The 19,095-nt window shown below is 43.1% G+C and overlaps 2 long non-coding RNA genes across 2 annotated transcripts in view; both read left to right on the top strand.

The window, feature by feature from the left end:
• The window catches only part of LOC131140489 (uncharacterized), a 54,048-nt gene extending 47,826 nt beyond the window's left edge, over positions 1 to 6,222 (top strand). The window contains exon 3 of the long non-coding RNA XR_009132422.1: positions 6,090 to 6,222. This is a non-coding gene — a long non-coding RNA (uncharacterized LOC131140489). The remainder of the gene's footprint in view (positions 1 to 6,089) is intronic.
• Positions 6,223 to 7,174: 952 nt separating this feature from the next.
• Positions 7,175 to 18,874, top strand: LOC131140488 (uncharacterized). Its single transcript, XR_009132421.1, has 5 exons — positions 7,175 to 7,243; positions 14,674 to 14,736; positions 14,816 to 15,092; positions 18,220 to 18,319; positions 18,716 to 18,874. It is a non-coding gene; the product is annotated as an uncharacterized LOC131140488 (long non-coding RNA).
• Positions 18,875 to 19,095: the final 221 nt, after the last annotated feature.

Raw genomic sequence — 19,095 nt, 5'->3', positions numbered from 1 at the left:
TCCGAGTTTCTCCTAGGAGGCAGTCCTTATCCCTAATGGAGAGCCCAGCCACCCTACGAGGACTATAGGTAGTGAACCGCCTGAATTAGGTGGTCTACCTTTTAATGCTAATATTGGGCCAGTTGGCATGACGATTATTATCGGTCATCTTTTTGTGTGTAAATGGTATGAATGCTAATTCATGCTAATAAAATCTACAGGTGGGCCTTCCACTGATGATGTGAAGAAGCTATGCTGGCATAGTGGTGATAGCCCTTGACAACAAAATCAATGACCGAGTCCCAATATGATTGATGACTATTCTGTTGCTGTTTTAAATGTCTCTTAACGACTTGGAGCTTCTGTATGGATGCTTGTCTTGTTTGAAGGCTGTTCATGGACGTTGTTGGCATCTGGCTGCCTTTGTTGACTTTATCCGGCCAATTTTCCGAGCTGTTAGCAATGCCAGGGTCTGTTTGAAACAATGGCTGCTCGTGCACCTCTCAATGGTGCCAGGCCAATCAAAAGGCAGGGAAAGACAAACAGGACGGTGCAGCTGTCCTCCAAAGAAAATGAAGCACTTCCGGGAGCCATTCAGAGGGGTTGATGCACTGGGTGCGCCCTAAATGAACCATTGTGCTCCCTGAGAAAAAAAAAAAAAAAAACTTCACCCACCCACCACTTGTATCTACAAATCACTCATTTACCTTCAAACTGCACCCACTTATAACACTTTCTTACCCAGGCACTCCCTCTCTCACCCGGCTGCAAAGATGTGTGATCTTTAAAGAGAAAGAAAATACATACTGATAGGGATAGATGGAATAGCGTCAGTATCTTTCCTCAACAGGGTACTACTAAAAGTGGGTCTGTATTTTAATATTCATTGCACCCATTCATTAACATTCTATTCACAGTAAGCATACAATACAGAATGGAGAGGCTCTGGTCCTGCAGAACTAAGAACAAAACATCTGAATTGCAGTGAAAATTGCTTTCAATAGGAGAAATTAGAAATTAAAAGAAAAAAAAATGTTTAAAAGATAAAAGGGCAGATATTTAAGGTGTCGTTATTGTTGCACTTGAACACTGTGGATTTGTTTCCTATTCAGACTTGACTGCATCTTTGTAGTCACCCACAGCTCTTAAAAAAACACCTAAGCAGCTACACAAGCCATGCCAACTATGTATGTGAAAGGTCACCCGCTATTTACATCCTTGCACATATGGAGGGACACACACATAGAGTCTGGAGAATTCATCTTGGTGAACAGTCGATTATGTGATAGGGTGCTGTGACAAAGGCTGAGTATGTTGCTAACACGTTCCCTGTCAGCAGAGGGGCTGCATGTGGGCTGACACAAAGCCTCATTAAAATACATACATAGCTGGTGCTGCTCCAGTGGGTGGGAAAGATGCTCCATCAAGATGTCGTTATAACAAGGCTATCTCCACCCACTGGCATGTATCTCACTTGCACTGTCCTCCCCCATGCCTGGACGGCACAATGGCTGGCTCCTTTATAGCCGGTGTGGCCCATTCCCTCCATTCCCCTGCGAGGTCAGGGCCTAATCCTCTGGGAGTTCTCACATTGTGTTTTAGCGAACCGGGGTCAAACTGTTTCAAATGAGGTGGTTTAGTTAAACATCTATTAAGCGGGCCCAGTGTGCTGGGGTGCGCTTGATTTATGTGCAAAGCTGTTGTGCTCAGCTGTTGTGCTACTCTAAACTGCATGTTGCACAAGTTCTGCATGCGTCACCTTTAGCTTCAAATCCCACGGTGCAACATCTGCTTAAATAATGCACACTGACCCCTACGTTCACCTCAACGTATGTCCACCTATATGTGCAATGCAGCGTCTAGATTGGAGTGAATGTGTGTTGCAGTTCTGCATTTTGTCTCTTATCTTTTTTTTTGCAGCGGAGAGGCACTATGTTGAGCAAAAGGGGGTGGGGGAGGCGGAATTAAAGACTAAAAGTTGAAAGTTGGAGCTGTGTTGTCGCCACTTCCATGTCGGCACACTGCCCTGTTAGTGAGGCTGACATTCAAAGAGAGCTGGGATGCGACAACAATCCCACAACCTCCCGCTGTGAGAAGACATTTCCAATGGTGGCCCCGGTCCTTTGATACAGCTCTTGTGATCCGGGCTGGCCATGCTTGGAGTAAAAGCACACACATACACCCATTCACACGCACATACTTACAAAGAGCGATATCACCATTAGATATCATTTAATTTATCATTTAATGGTATTTTTATGTTTCAGAATTGCATACTTGGTTCAAATAATTTGTCAATAAACACATCCACAACCAAATTTTGCCTAATAAGGATTTTAATCCAGAGATTTGATTAACACTGTCCATTTAACAATACAGAAGAACTTGAATTGCCGTCATTAATTCGTTCCAGAAGGTCAGACGAAAACCGAATCAGTTTTTCCTATTGAGAAATAATGTAAATGCAATTCATTCATTCTAGATACCCAAATATTCCTTTGTTCATTTTCTACCGCTTTTTCCTCACGAGGGTCGCTGGAGCCTATCCCAGCTGTCTTCAGGCAAGAGGCGGGGTACACCCTGGACTGGTCGCCAGCCGATCACAGGGAACATATAGACAAACAACCATTCACACTCACATTCATACCTATGGACAATTTGGAGTGGCCAATTAACCTAGCATGTTTTTGGAATGTGGGAGGAAACCGGAGTACCCGGAGAAAACCCACGCATGCACGGGGAGAACATGCAAACTCCACACAGAGATGGCCGAGGGTGGAATTAAACCCTGGGCTCCTAGCTGTGAGGTCTGCTCGCTAACTACTCGACCGCCGTGCCGCCCGATTCCCAAATATATTAACACAAAACACAAAGTTATATTAAAAAAATTATAGTTTTCCATGCAGAAACAAAGTGAAATCCATATAAATGATTGGAATAACGGGATAATCCTTGGCCGAGTGCAGTCCAATAACCATCAGCCGGCATCTGAGAGATTTTTTAAGAACTTCCAACATTACTGGCATGATAAGGAGATCCCACCTGACATGTCTTTCAAAGTAGAAAAGGATGCCATCATAATCTGAGGTGTTTTTGCTTTCAATTAATTTCACATTGTGCAGGGGCGTCGAGCGGCAAATGGGTATATGGAGTAGTTGTTCTTAGTTAATGACACTGCAGTTCAAAATTCCCCCCTGACAAATGACTTCTTCCAGTATATGACAGCCACTGAAAATGTAAATTAGAAAAGCTACTTCATTTAAAGCTGGTTATTGATATAACCAAATAGGAAATTGTCGTGTTGTTTTGCAAAGCTGTGACATAGAGAAATGCGTTTGCAAGCAATAAGCCGCAATGCAGGTTAGTGAATAGACAGCACTCCTTTGAGGCTAAAGGCAAATAAGCTGTGCTAATTACTCGGGCGCTATGCAGTCATTTTTTTTTTGTGAGCAAGGGTTACAGAATGGTTGCCTATTACTTCACACTCACCGCACCAAATGCTTAAGATAATGACCAGTTAGTAATTGGTGCTCATATGTTATATTAGATATAATTGCTGCTATTATGGCACCAAATAATCATTGGAATTAGCATCTTTGAGGAAAAAAAGAGCACTAAATAGTAGTATGGAGGCTTTTGCTCAAAGAGGCCTTAATGTTGATGTATGACTCTTTGATTTAACATTAAGTAGAGAGTTCAGGGCATGGGAATGCCTTCCCGATCATACCGTGGTGTCAACGCATCTTCTGCAATAGCTAATGGAGCTACTAATGGAGCATGTTCACATCTGTGTGCAATCTGTGTGTGTGTGTGACTACTTCAATAACAGGTCAGGGATTTCTGTGCATATCGTGTGTGCCTGGGCACGACTTGGAGTGCACAGGCGAAAAAGGAGGCAGGTCTGGATTCTATGCAGATCACGCTACTCATGCTTCAGCAGCTCCTCCTTTGTGTCGGCCCTTCCGTCAGCTGTTGACTTCCTAAGTGTCTGAGACAGCCGTCTTTCTGTCTGTGCCTCTGTCCACTGCCTTGTCCCGCTCACATTTCTGAAGTCCACTGACTGCTAATGGCCGTGTTCACACAAAGAGCCCACTCTGTGGCCACTTCGCAGGACCAGGCCGGGGGGCCAGGGACAACCAGGACGGGCTCCAGCGGGGGGAGGAGGGAGGAACACCCGGTACTGCCTGCCTCTCTATACTCATGTCACGCTTGTGTGACTGCCACTTCTCTGTGCTTGTTTCGACTGTCCTTCCCAATTAGCGCTAATAAGTCACTCTGTAAGGATGAACAAGCATTGTGTGCCCCAAACACCGCCAGTTTCATGCACACAAACAGATTAGTTCTCAAAACACACTCATGGTATCAACCCCTGAGGCATCGGACGATGAACGCAGAATAGACACCTGATTGGATGTGTGAATGTGTGAATCAATACGTGGGGTTCATGCATCCCTTGTTTACTAGTATCACAGACATCACACAACTACAGTACGATAGAGCACTGATTCTCAACCAGTGGGTCGGGACCCTTTTCAGTGGGTTATTGTCTCTTTTTATTCTGAAGGGCTTTTTTTTATGCAGCGGGGCGTTCTCTTTGAAGGCTATAGGTGGCGACAACACTCTGTAGTGCCACTTGAAACCGGATCAACCTTTGTTCGTCATCAACTGACAACTGTCAGTCCTGTGTCTCTTGTTGAGCCTTACAAAAGTGTTTGTGCGTTTTATACCGGGAATTATCACATACTACAGTATTAATTGGCCCTGTACCCTAGAAACCACCCATGAATGATACAGGAAAAGGCCGAAATGATACTGTGTCAAAGCCCAGGGCAGTGATACTGATAAAATATAGAGTTTAACCATGTCCAGTATCAGCCCCCGTAGCTGTCCACTGGTATCGTGCCCGTGAAACAACCAATCAGAGAACAGCGCACAAGCGTGAACACACAGCGTTTGTTTTGCTGCCGTCTGTGCTCTGTCAACATGTCAGCGGTTGACACTCCCGGCGAAAGACAAATAGGGAAAATAGCAAACAAAATATTAGAAATGGAACGTTTTATCACCATTAATGAGGAGGACACTCTTGAAATGATTTGATTAAATAGTACGTGATAATACGCTCATGATTAAATAGTATGTGATGATAAGATCATCACATGGTTTGTCTGGTATCAGGCTCAGTATCATGATACCTGGCCTGATACCAGACAAACCATGTGATAACCTATAATTAGCGGTTTATTATATAGCGTTTAGCGTTTAAATCGGCACAAGCATCTTAGATATCTGTCGTATGTAGAGTAAGTGCGTCTTAGTTGACTTATTGACTTCGGCAATTCTAAGGAGTCTGATTCAACGATCAACTGGTACAATTAAGACTGTACCATTCTGACCGTATGGGTGTGCCTTTAACTGTATAAAGACGTTATTTTACTAAGATACAGATTATTTGGTGGATAATTTACTTGGACAACAATCATCATTCCCACATTTGCCCACTTTTCCCATGTGCAAGCAGCAAAAATATATGACAAAAAAATGCCGGAGTTGCAGTAAAGAGCTCTATGGGATGCATTCGTCTATATGGCATACAGGCAACGCATTAACCACTACTTCTATTTCTGACTGTCATAATATAAAGCTTTCTAAACAATTTATTTTCAGTGGGGGGTGGGGCAAAGAACTGTCAGGAACAATCACTTGTGTTTTCTCAAAGTCGAGCCTGGAGGACTTAGTCAAGCTTGGCTGTGCTCGGCTGTTTATTGTTGCCGCTTGTTTATTGTCATGCAGAATGCATTAAAGGCAGATTTCTCCCTTATTTTAAAATGTGCTGCCGAAGATTAGCGTGCTTGCCAAACGCTGTGGAAACACTTAATTGATTTCCTTTGGACTGTTTACCTCTACTGTAGCCCTCCCAGAGCCAAGCCCTCGCTCCTGCACACACAAACACACATATAGTACAATCCAGGACCCACTGACGCCAACGCAGGCCTGCCAAGAGCCTCATTAGTATTCACAGCGGTGGCATTTGCCAGCCAGAGCGTTGCCGTGGTGATGCTGCCCACACAAGTGATGATAAATGGTGCTTTCAGGCTCTCTGTCTTCCGCAGAGGAGAGTATGGAGCTGAGGAGATGCTGGCCGGAACCCAGCGTCGTCGGCCACGGCTAGCGAGGCCTCATCCCCAACACTGGGCAAGCGACGCAAGCTCAGTGCTGCTTGAAGTCTTTGGGTGCTGGGGAATGGTGGGTAAGAGGGGTTTGGTGTGTGTGTGTGTGTGTGTGTGTCAGGAGAGGGGGAGGAGGACAGTTCACGTTGGGCAAGTGTGTGCTTCAACCTGTTATTGTTGGCTGATAAAGGCATGTCAGTTTCAGTGTTTCTGACAGGGTTTTGTTTCTTTCAGGGTTTTTTTTTTGCATGATAAGCTGATTACAACTTAAAGACTTACATGTCACAAATGACAATTGTGACAATAATTTATTATTTAGAAATTTTGAAGAAAAAAATAGGCTCTATTTTAATAGAGCACTTTATTTTGTTCTTTATTTTGTTTTGTTTGCAGTCATGTGTTGGTTTCTATTGGTCAAGGAACTATTTTTAGTCATTGAAGCGGATTCACCATACTGACCCCCCCACTATGAGCCTGTAGAGATTACTGAATTACTGAATTTTTCAGCAAAATAAAATTTTATAAAATGCATAAATACACACAAATCTAACAATTAATTGCTAAATATAACGAATAATTAATTAAAAATAGAATACATACAACAATAACAGAAATTAAAAAAATCTAACAAGTTCAATTCATTATTTTTATTGTGTGTTGTGCATTATTTTTCAAAGTTGAAATTTTGTATTTTGTATGTGAGTTTTATTCAAACAAAGCGACATCCAACATTTATTTCTTATAGAAAACCCAACAAAGCACAGCATGCTCATATATACAGTAACATGGAAATCCTGCACCATTGCTTGCAGCTCACCCAACCTTTTTAAACACTGACTTCATCCTAAAGCAAATCGAAAGGATTTCATGTTCAAATGAATTCATTCCAAAAACACAGTGCAATAGCATCCCAGCTGTAGCTTCTGTCCTTCTCCGTGTTTATTTCACTGAAGGTGCAGCGGCCTGAGCAGTTTGAGCCTCAGCTCAACATATTTCAGGCACCCAACTGCACTTGTCTTCTTTCCTCAGATTGCATGCATGCAGATGCAAAGCAAAAAGGATAAAAGAAGATAAAGAAGCAAGTCAAACAGGGACAGGTGATGTTATTTCACACATTAAGATGCATTAATGCCTTTGGAGCCAGTGGGAGTTTTTTCCTTGACGGTTTCAATGTAAAAAGCAATTTTCATACCAGGAACAACTTTTACTCTTCTGATTTACAACACTTTCTCCTAAATTCTGTGTGTGTGTGTGTTGAGATATATACGTATATATATGATGAATTTAGGATGTTGTGTCAATAGGATGCAAGGTTGATGGAACGTCCAATGTGATACTCTGTAGTCCTTTCATCATCCATCCATTCCTGGTCCTTCACTGCAAAAACAATCCAAATTATCTTAAAATTAGACAACTTTTCTTCAATTCTTCCAAAGGACTAAGTGAAATATGATTGGCTAGAATTATTATAACTATAATATTCTTTATTAAACTATGTTTTCCCATAGACCAGAGGTGTCAAACTCATATTTGCATAATATTTTGACGCCAGCGACTTGACCTAAAATATTAATGCAAATGTGGCTCACAAAATCTGGGCAGGTTCAAGGTTACATTTCTAGTTGACATCAGAACCGAATTGTACACATTCATAGTTACTATAGGGTTGCCAAATGTCCCTTAGAAAACAAAATGATATCAGTTTAGAAACAAAAGTACACATTGAGTTAAACTTTGTTGTGGAAAAAATAGATTTCTTAAAATTGTTGTGGAAAAAATAGATTTCTTACAGAAAGAGAACGCCTGAAATAAAAAGACTCGAAAAATTCCCATCACAACTTCGTCCCTTATTGAGAACCCAAAATAGTTTGTTATTTTTCAGTAAAAATCAATTATTGAACCGTTTTATTAACCTAATGATGCATTTGTAATTCATTTCAGGTTCAAGTCAAACAGTATAAAAATTGTTCCATACAAACTCGCCAGCAATGTGCCAATGTTATTTTCAGGGGGCTGGCAACTAACACATACACACCTCCTGTATGTGCATATATTTTATCATTTCAAATAATGTATTATTCATTCACATCTGCAGTAAAATTGAATGGGTCCTTCCTGGGATGATGCTCCAACATCTTGCTCCAACATCTTGCTCACTAACAACTGCATTGACGAAGATGAAAAATAAGATTTATGCCAGATGTACACATCACTGCTACAGTTTCACGAACAAAGTCTTCACTCCAGTCTTAAATTCCAAACACAGCCATGATGAAATTACAGTAATTCTTTCACAATCCTCCTAAGTTGAACTTGGGGGTGAACACACCCCCCTCAACCCCAACACACACACACACACTCCCTTCAGAAGGTGACCCGACCCTTCCAAAATCAAGCCTGATTACCCATCTCTAGGACACTAAGAAGCACCTTACTTCAAAAGGAGCAGAGACAATCACGGCTGTGGTGGGGCGTTCAGAACCCTCAGCCCTGCGCCGTGGCGCTATACGGGCCAGACTGAACGCTCTCACCGAGGGAGGGTGGAATGGGGGGGAGGAGGGGTGAGGCTATTAAAAGATAAATGTATTTTTCTCTTCCATTATTCATGACGCGATGAGGTGGGGAGGGAGCACGGGAGGCAGAGGCTTAGCGCAGCGGTCGATCCCCTCTCGGCCTCGTCAGGGCCAAGACCCCCATGGCCGCCTTTGCTCCCACAAGCATGAGAGTGTAAATCTGGATAGGGATGGGAGGGGGTGACAGCAGCAGCTGCTGTCCCGAGAGAGCGACAGATACACGGATAACACGGCAACATGGACCGCGAGTGGCTTAATAATACACACATTACATCAATATGATAAAATAGTCATATTTTTCACTGATCCGTTATTTAAAAAATTATTGAAAATGCTATTATTTTCATTTTTGAATTTTAAATCAAATTAGCATATTTTAGTATTGTCTTTCTCCTCAACTTAGGGGGACCCTCAGACTGGTTCTCAATTACCTCTCAGCTGCTGATTCGGTAAAGGGTTTGGGCAAATATTTTTGGAGACATATTGCACTTCTTATGCCAGAGTGAGCTTTTGTGAGGGTCGTCTCTAATCTGCACAAAAAGAAGATTAGGATGACCCCCGTGTCACACGTTTGGAGATGAGACATAGTTAAGAGAAGACAAACACTCCAACAACTCCAACAGCTTAGCTTCAAGTATGTATTCATACACAGAATATAAAAATGGGACTTTTGTAACATAATTTTGCAAACATAATGGTAAATTATTTTTTTTTCCAATTGTTTTTAAAGCCACTCCTCTCAGACACTAGCAAACATTCGTTCAATTCATTCATTGGATGCTGGAGCCTATCCCAACTGACTTTTTGACTCTTTCATGGGCGACCAAAAATCCATTTTGTTCCAGATTCTCAGTTCTAGATGCAAACCTTATCCCTCCTAAAAATCTGTCAGCCGATATAAATGTTTTAATCATGATTAATCACAAGATTAATTAAAAATAATGTTTGATTTAATATACATTCATTCATTCTTTTTCTATCACGTATCCTCACTAGGGTCGCGGGGATTGCTGGAGCTTATCCCAGCTGTCTTTGGGGCGAGAGGCGGGGTACACCCTGGACTGGTCGCCAGCCAATCACAGGACACATATAGACAAACAACCATTCACACTCACATTCATACCTATGGACAATTTGGAGTTGCTAATTAACCTAGCATGTTTTTGGAATGTGGGAGGAAACCGGAGAACGCTCCTTAGCCTAGCATGTTTTTTTTTTTATTATTATTTAATTTATAATCGGGGCGGCATGGCGGTCTAGTGGTTAGCGCGCTGACCAGGGTTCAATTCCACCCTCGGCTATCTCTGTGTGGAGTTTGCATGTTCTCCCCGTGCATGCGTGGGTTTTCTCCAGGTACTCCGGTTTCCTCCCACATTCCAAAAACATGCTAGGTTAATTGGCGACTCCAAATTGTCCATAGGTGTGAATGTGAGTGTGAATGGTTGTTTGTCTATATGTGCCCTGTGATTGGCTGGCGACCAGTCCAGTGTGTACCCTGCCTCTCGCCCGAAGACAGCTGGGATAGGATCCAGCACCCCCGCGACCCTTGTGTGGAAAAGCGGTAGAAAATAAATGAATGAATTAATTTATAATTGAACCCAAGTTTTCCGGATCTCCTGACTGTGTGGCTTAAATGCTAACCACTCGGCCACAGACTAGCAAACATGTTACTCCTAATTGCACATTCAAGGCAAAACAGTAAAGCATTTCCCTTTTTTTTTTGTCTGTGTGCGTGTGTGTGTCCAAGATGCACAACATCAGTGCAAATTGGTGCGTGTATAAAAATAAAAGGCTATACAAGAGTAAAGTGGAGGGTGGTCTGAACACATCATGACTCCATGCTGTTTGAACACAAGAGGGCACATGGGTGGGAAAAAAAAGAATCCACCATGCAGGCGGAAGGGGTGATGAAATGTTATTGGTGTGCACTTAGACCCATGAGTGTGTTTTATCTGTCTGTGTACTTATTTATGTGGATTGCTCCTTCTAGTTTTTGCCACAGTGCAAATTCAAGCTTGAATTAGAGACAAGAGACAAAAGGCTTCATATTTGTGCTTGCATGTCAAGGATTACTTGTTCCATTGAATGTGTTCCCCCATTATCTGCTTATCACTCTTCTGTGCTCTTTAATCTCTTTCTTGTCTCTTCTCAATGGCTTCCTCTCACTGTCTCCCCATCACAAATGTAGCCTTTCTCCCCTTCTATTTTTTAACACTTACAAAACTGAAAAGACCGGGCCAGCTCTGGGCCACCTGGAAGCATCAGTGAAGCTTTTTCTCCCAGGCCTGGCTCCCCGCCACTAGCCAGCTGTAGCATTGTGAGTGGCCCGTTTCAGTTAATTCCATGCATTGCAATTGTTGCCGGGCGCTGTTTACAGCCACCTCCTACTCCGCCTGGGTAGCCTCTTCGATTGTCCCGGGGCCTCCCTTGTTTAATACTGTTTTGCAAGTTATTAAGCCCTGGAAGTCCATTAATCACAGTTCACGGGCTGTGTAAGCCCACACAAGGCAGGCAGAGGTGGGGGATGGGGAGACACACTCGCTCCTCTCAATGGGCTTAGACGGTGGTCCATTCAGATCCCTAACGAGATCATTACCACTAACTAAATACAAACCTGACCCCACGACCCGCTGGGAAATTACGTAGGAGCTCCCCGGTACACGACATTAATACACCCGCCCCCCCTCCTCCTTCCTTAACTCCCCCCATCCTAACCCCACCCTTTTTCTTGCAACAGTGTGTAAACGCCCACCCCCAAAGTCTCCCAAAGTAAAGTAACCCCACTCCCTGAAACACCCACCCCCCCACCCACCACCCCCTTGTCCATTCTCACTTTCTTGCCAATGGACAGAAAACTAAACCTGTCATCAAAAGGGGGCTAATCACTACTGTGATTGTGGTAAACCAAGCCTGACAGACATTTCACTGAGACCTCAATGGCCGGCCTCCATCCCACCCTTCTCCCTCTTTCTTTCACTCCCTCGCTCTCTCTTTTTACCAGGCCTCTGTCCAATGAGGGACAAACACCCGGGGGCTTTTCAGATTACTTGACACACTGTGTCCATTTTTGGGTAGGGAGACCACCTGGTTAGCTCATTTTAATACAAAACCAAGTTGAGACTCCTCTCCCTTTTTCCATACTCCTCTAATTCCACCTCTCAAGCCAAGCTACCACCATGAATTCTGTCTAATCCAGTGACCCGCACAGAACATTCCTGGTTTAACACTCCTCGGAAGAGGCTGGATTTGGACGGATTACATGCATCCAGTTCTGCTTGGAGCCACCTATAGCTCAAAGTGGATGGACAGTGAAACACCAACAGATTCCTTTGGGAATCATTGCAGGGACCCTCATCTGACATGGAAGTATTTTACATTGTGGGATATCAGGGTTGCTGTGTGCTCTTCTGGGTAAGGGCGGGTGAGACGGGTGAGACGGGTGACCCAGAGAAAGTGACGAAAGCAAAGATGATGAGAAGTTGGTTGGGGGTTTGCAGTGACGTTCACTCTCCCTCGCCCTCCAGCTTATGTTAAGATGTTGTCACTTCCACCATCTCAAGTGTTGCCACTTCACATGCCGGAGCTTAGCGTTTGCAATGCTCTATGGACTCATTGGGAAAGGGAGGCGGAGGGGGGGGGGACTCCTGGAAGATTTCCATTTTAACAAGCACAACTTTGTCACACTGTCACCTGATTACCATGGCACCCTGTATTCAATGTGTCCCAACTTCCTGTTTCCTCTTTGCTCCTTTCGTGGCTCCTCTTCACCAGCCTCTCCATCTTTCTCAAGAACTCTTTAGTCCGGCATTTCCTGCTCCTGAATCCGGTTACCAGTTTGATCAATTGTATTTCACAGCTACTGTGACGGTTAATTGTTTCATTGCGCTGATTCGCATTTTTTAAATTAGGTCCACCACTTTAATTCATGATAACATCTCAATTGTTTCATGACATGTAATGGAGATGCCGACGCAGGCGATACTGAATTTAATCAGAATTTTAATTTACCTGGACTTTGTGAAATACAATCACATACTGACTGAGCTCACTAAGTTAAATTGATTTGACTTAATAAGTGTCATCATGGAACATACATGGCCTTGATCTATTATGATCCCAAATAACGAGAGCGGAATTACATCAGCAAAATAAAAAATAAAAAAAAGCTATTCGTGGGAGTTTAAATGAGGATCCTGGTGCTGGTTGTCACCATGGAGTTTGGGAGAGCAGGTGTAAAAAAAAAAAAAAAAACAAGGTCTTGGTGGAGGACGCAAATAAACACACTTGTGAACTCCAGTGCAAACATCACATCACCATAATAATGCAATATCTGTGTACTTTGTCATTTAATATATAGTACGTGTTTTACTGAGTAAAGTAGATTTAGTAGATTATGAGCCTCATCATGTTGAAAATGTACGTATTTAGCAAAAAAATATTTGTTAGATAGCTGCATAACCAAGTGAAATCCAGACTAAAACCAATCGCAAACTGGTTTCAGGTATGCTAAATCACATTCTATTTGTATATGCAAATGGTTTAGCAGTGCTAATCTGCTAATTTGACATCTACATCCTCTTAGTAGATCAGTTTTGCACATGCTATCAGGTTTTATCAATGTAAACCTTTAGTAGATCAGGCTCACAGTATGATTCAGTGTAGATTAAGATAAGATAAGATGAGGGATCATGTCCTCATAATCAGAGTGACATGTTTACGTGATCCACTCCGAAAAACAAAAGTATCCACAAACCTACATCACAGGACAGTGTAAAGAGTGTCGGCCCTGCGTGTGCTGTGTGAATTCTTCCTCACCACGGACAATTGGAAGCTCATAATGATGATCTCTGGCATGACAAGTGATTTTAACCTGCCTGTGGGACGCCCCCGCGCCGAGTCACAGATCAGCTGCCCCATATAAACAAAAACATGAGGAGAGCGTTCCATATTTAAGAGCACACTAATTACAGTCATTGCCATCTGAAGTACTTTCTACTGCAATTTGCTCAGATCACCAAACCTCCAGTCCCTCTCCTGTAAACAAATAAACTCTACACAGAGATAGAGCAGATAATAAAATAGATGTTGGTGCTTTTCCAAACTCGCCGGGGGGCACCCTGTGTGAAGTAGGCTTCAAATCGTATCATAAACACTACATCTTTGAGTCCTAGTGCCATGCTTATAACAACTAAAGAATAATTATGACGGTTTTTTATGTGTACAAAAAATAATGTTTTTCAAAGCCAACAAATTTAGTAGTTTGACTCTATAATAAGAGTTACAAAATCAATTGGATGGTATATTGTCTCATGTTGAGGAGAATAGCTCTACGGTCATTACAACGTCATGGATGTGGTTCTTAACCCTTTATACTGCAAGTAACCATATATGGCAACTTAAAAAACAGGGTTTCCCCATGTCTCAGCAAGGCAACAGAGTCATGTGACTTTCTCATGCCAATCAGCCAAGATCAGACAATGTCACAGGAAGTGACATCATGGGACCCTAGTGTGGATAAGCGGTATAGAAAATGAATGAATGTTAAAGTCCAGGGTGTACCCTGCCTCTCACCCCAAACTCAGCTGGGATAGGCTCCAGCACCCCCACGACCCTCGTGAGGATACGCGATAGAAAATGAATGAATGAATGTATATTAAATCAAACATTATTTTTAATTAATCTTGTGATTAATCACGATTAAAACATTTATATCGGCTATATCGGTTTTTAGGAGGGCTACAGTTTGCATCGAGAACTGAGAATCTGGAACAAAATGGATTTTTGTCATGTACATGTACATTGTGAACTCATGGTCTTGTTTCTTATTGATTAAAAAAATGTATATTTTTCCCCGAAAGAGGTTAAATCAGAAGACAGTCATGGCAATTACACAATTAGCGGTTTCTACTCAACACCCCTCCTTATTCATCACAATTGCTCTCCTCTGCCCAAAGGCAGCAGATCCACAGCAACAGATAAAGCTGAGTGTCACCACATCCCCCCCTCCAGCCCTCCAGGTGAGTGTTTCTCCAGTGTCGGAGGAAATGAAGCAAAAATGATAGAGTGTTTGTTTTCTGACATTTTGTCTCTCTGCAGCCTCATCAGGGCTGAGCCTTGCAGACGTCAAGTGTTAATTTAGGGCTCCCGCCGAGCGTGAGGCTGTCAGGGACGTTGCTTGCAGGAGGGAGGTGAGCTCTTGCAGAAAATGACCCTTCTGCTCTGATTGTCTTCTGGCCCGCAGACTGCCACTGAGGGGGAAAAACAAAGGCGCAGGCAGAGAGAGGGAGAGGCGGCTGAGTGCTAATGCATCTCACAGCAATTAGAGAAGCTTACCTGACTGCATGAGCACTGCACACAATAACAGACACGGAAGGTACACTCAGGAACATACAACACCTCTTCTCAAAGTAAAAAAAAAAAAAAACATCCTGCACACCTCGGAAACACCAGCTGAAGTCAACATTTACACAAACTAAGCTAACTAATACAATATGTACTTCAATGCACTGCTGGTATATCAATATTACGCAGTTGACCCAGACCAGTCACTCTAATTACTATGTAGTATGACTTTTGTTAGGCGGCACGGTGGTCGTGTGGTTAGCGCGCAGACCTCACAGCTAGGAGGACCAGGGTTCGATTCCACCCTCGGCCATCTCTGTGTGGAGTTTGCATGTTCTCCCCGTGCATGCGTGGGTTTTCTCCGGGTTTCCTCCCACATTCCAAAAACATGCTAGGTTAATGAATGTGAGTGTGAATGGTTGTTTGTCTATATGTGCCCTGTGATTGGCTGGCGACCAGTCCAGGGTGTACCCCGCCTCTCGCCCAAAGACAGCTGGGATACCAGCGGTAGAAAATGAATGAATGAATGAATGACTTTTGTTATGATACAGTATGCTATGATGCATATGATGGTGAGTACTTTGGTTTGTTGTGCTGTAGCGGTGCATCACATTTCATGAATTCCTTAATTTTCCGCTGCTCACCCTTTAAAAGGTCAACGGTGAGCTGGAGCCTATCCCAGCTGTCTTTAGGCAAGAGGTGAGGGACACCTGGGACTGAACAGAACAGAACACGTAGTGCTAACACACGCAAGAAATAGGATAGCACAGCATGTAACAGGTAAGGGGAATAATTACCAACTCCAAACGTCAGCCACCAAAGGGCATGCTGGGAAATTACATCACCCAAATAGGGATTTGACAATGTGACATCTGTATATCAAACTATCGCGATATTAAACCCTTACCTTTGGCTTGTTTTAATCACTATTAAAATATAGAGGCTGCATTAGCACACAGGCCTTACAGCTAGGAGACCCAAGTTCAATTCCACCCTTGGCCATCTCTGTGTGGAGTTTGCATGTTCTCCCCGTGCATGCGTGGGTTTTCTCCGGGTACTCCGGTTTCCTCCCACATTCCAAGAATGCTAGGTTAATTGGCGACTCCAAATTGTCCATAGCTATGAATGTGAGTGTGAATGGTTGTTTGTCTATATGTGCCCTGTGATTGGCTGACGCCCCAAAGTCAGCTGGGATAGGCTCCAGCATTCCTGCGACCCTAGTGTGGATAAGCGGTATAGAAAACAAATTAATGAATGAATGTTAAAGTCCAGGGTGTATCCCGCCTCTCGGCCCAAAGTCAGCTGGGATAGGCTCCAGCAGTCCTGCGACCCTAGTGTGGATAAGCGGTATAGAAAATGAATGAATGTTAAAGTCCAGGGTGTACCCTGCCTCTCACCCCAAAGTCAGCTGGGATAGGCACCAGCAGTACTGAGACCCTAGTTAGGATAAGCAGTACAGAAAATGAATGAATGAATGTTAAGGTCCAGGGTGTACCCCGCCTCTCGGCCCAAAGTCAGCTGGGATAGGCTCCAGCACCCCCGCGACCCTCGTGAGGAAAAGCGGTAGAAAATGAATGAATGAATGAATGAATGATCTTCAGTCAAATCCCCTGAATGTCCTGAATGCAGTCCTTTATTTTGTTTGAGTTCTTCCTATTGATATTCTTTGCTAATATAAATATTATTAGTTTGCTGAAATTGGTCGACGTATAGCCTGATCAGACACCGCTAGTGTTATGGAGGCATGCAGACGTAACACTATTATTCCGACTTATCCCCAGGAATAAGTCCAGCTAGCCAGGGTCTCAGCAGGGGGCTAATAGACTAGCTCAGAGGAGCGCCCCCTGAATCTTGATGTATTGTGTCATTGCCTTGTCAACATTAAGGATCACATGCCACAATTTCACAGTACAGCAGGGGGACCGCCCCCCCAGCCCAGGCCCTGATTGGCCGGTGATGGATGGTGTTGACAGCTACAAGCTGAGTACCAAGTGGAGCAACACAAAGGTCAAGGTTGACGCTGCCAGTGTGGTCTGGTTAACAATGCAAGGTCTCCATGGTAGGAAAATGCTGAGGACACAACACTAATTATGCAGGGCCTTGTGTGGCCACTTTATTGTTTTATTTGTTGGCTTTTGTCGTTCTCTGGAAAACTACTAAACATGTAGGACTAAAATACCCAAGCGTGATTTTAGATTTTCTCCTAAATTTAAACTGTTTTATTGTCAAATTTGAAATGGGATTAAGTAAGGACTCAAGCTGTGGCTCCTTTGTCTTTTCCAGTCTATAACAGCAGGCTATTTATTTAGAATACACATGTTTCCGGGCAAAAAATACAGGTCAACCTTCCTTTTCAGTGTATTCAACTCTTATTCCTCAGTGTCAGTACCACTTAAGACACATTCTTATTGCTGAGGAGGAAAAAAAAACTTCTTAGCTTTCAAAAACACCCAAAGCCATGCCTCTGCTGCTATGGTTCAAGGACAGCTTAACATTTACTTGGGTAGGACTTTTTTTTAGGCATTTTAGCCAAAACAAATTCAGTAATTCTCATTTACACTACTAATTGTAAAACAGAAGTTGTACACATAATAGAACGGAATATCTTTAAAGTAAATACTCTTTAAATAGTCTTGATTTAATGACCTATGGACGTTAAGTTAAGTTAGATGCATCTCATTTTTTTGATGTCCATTAATGTTGGCTGAAAAATTGGTATGAGAAATTCATGGCATGCTGGAGGTGGGGTACACCCTGGATGGGTTGCCAGCCAACTCACATTCATACCTATGGACAATTTGGAGTCGCCTAGCATGTTTTTGGAATGTGGGAGGAAACCGTAGTACCCGGAGAAAACTCGGGTAGAACATGCAAACTCCACACAGAGATGCCAGAGCGGGGAATCGAACCAGGGTCTTCTAGCTGTGGGGCCTACGCACTAATAACTTGTACACCATGCAGCCCTTTTAATACATTTAATATTTGCGTAGTTATGTGAGTGTGAATGGTTGTTTGTCTATATGTGCCCTGTGATTGGCTGGCAGTCCAGGGTGTACCCCACCTCTCGCCCGAAGTCAGCTGGGATAGGCTCCAGCACCCACTCCAGAAATAGCACCCCAATAGTAACCTTTCCATATTACACAACTCTTATGCTGCAGAGATGGCCGCTAACAAGCCAGCGAGGTAACCACTTCCACACAGAATGGGAGGAGCACTTTTTTCACTCCATCGTGTCGGACATGCCATGGCTGACTTAAGGTAATGTCATGTAAAGTCATGTCTTCATGTTTTGTTTTGTCATTACTGCCACCTCCGTAGGTACCAGAATACTACATATCACTTGTATTTCAATATGTTTATTATATAGTCTATTATTATTAGTCTATATAGTCCAAATAAAACACACAGAGTTCACCTTTTGTTGCATATTGAACCAATATCACTTGAGATTTACATACGTCAAAAATCCAGGCTTTGACCCATTATTTTCTCCTCAAATTTTGGTAGAATTCAGAATTTTACAATGAATTTTGAGGTATATCCAGGCAAACGGATAATAAAATATAAATAAATTCACCGATCAGCTCATACCTGTCCTAAGAGGCCATTCTTTTTTGTGTCCTCATGAATAAAACATTTGTTTCCACTCCATAGACCTGCAGCGGGAACAACTTGACGATGAAGACATTTCTCTTGTCATTTTCTGCAGTACTTCACTATAATTTCTTTTTTTTTTTCACTCTGCCCTCTATTCCCCCCACCCCCAAGCGTCTGCAGTATGTGGCAGGCTGAATTGTGTGTTATTACCCAGCAGGAGACAATATCATTACCACATATTTGCTGTCAAGGGTCTGCAAAGAACGGTGCTGTCTTGGGCCTCAGTGATCTAACAACCTCACACAGGGCTCCGGAATTACCCACTCCTGGCTGGTGGAAGTCAAACACTACCAGTTAGAGAGAGAGGAGTGAACAAAAGACAACCTCCTCTGTCTGTCTCGCTGTCTCTCTCTCTCTCTCGACAAGCTAAGACACAC

The sequence above is a fragment of the Doryrhamphus excisus genome, chromosome 13 (assembly GCF_030265055.1).
Source record: "Doryrhamphus excisus isolate RoL2022-K1 chromosome 13, RoL_Dexc_1.0, whole genome shotgun sequence".
Classification (NCBI taxonomy): domain Eukaryota; kingdom Metazoa; phylum Chordata; class Actinopteri; order Syngnathiformes; family Syngnathidae; genus Doryrhamphus; species Doryrhamphus excisus.
The sequence above is the reverse complement of the archived record's forward strand: the minus strand, read 5'-3'. Positions and strand labels throughout refer to the sequence as shown.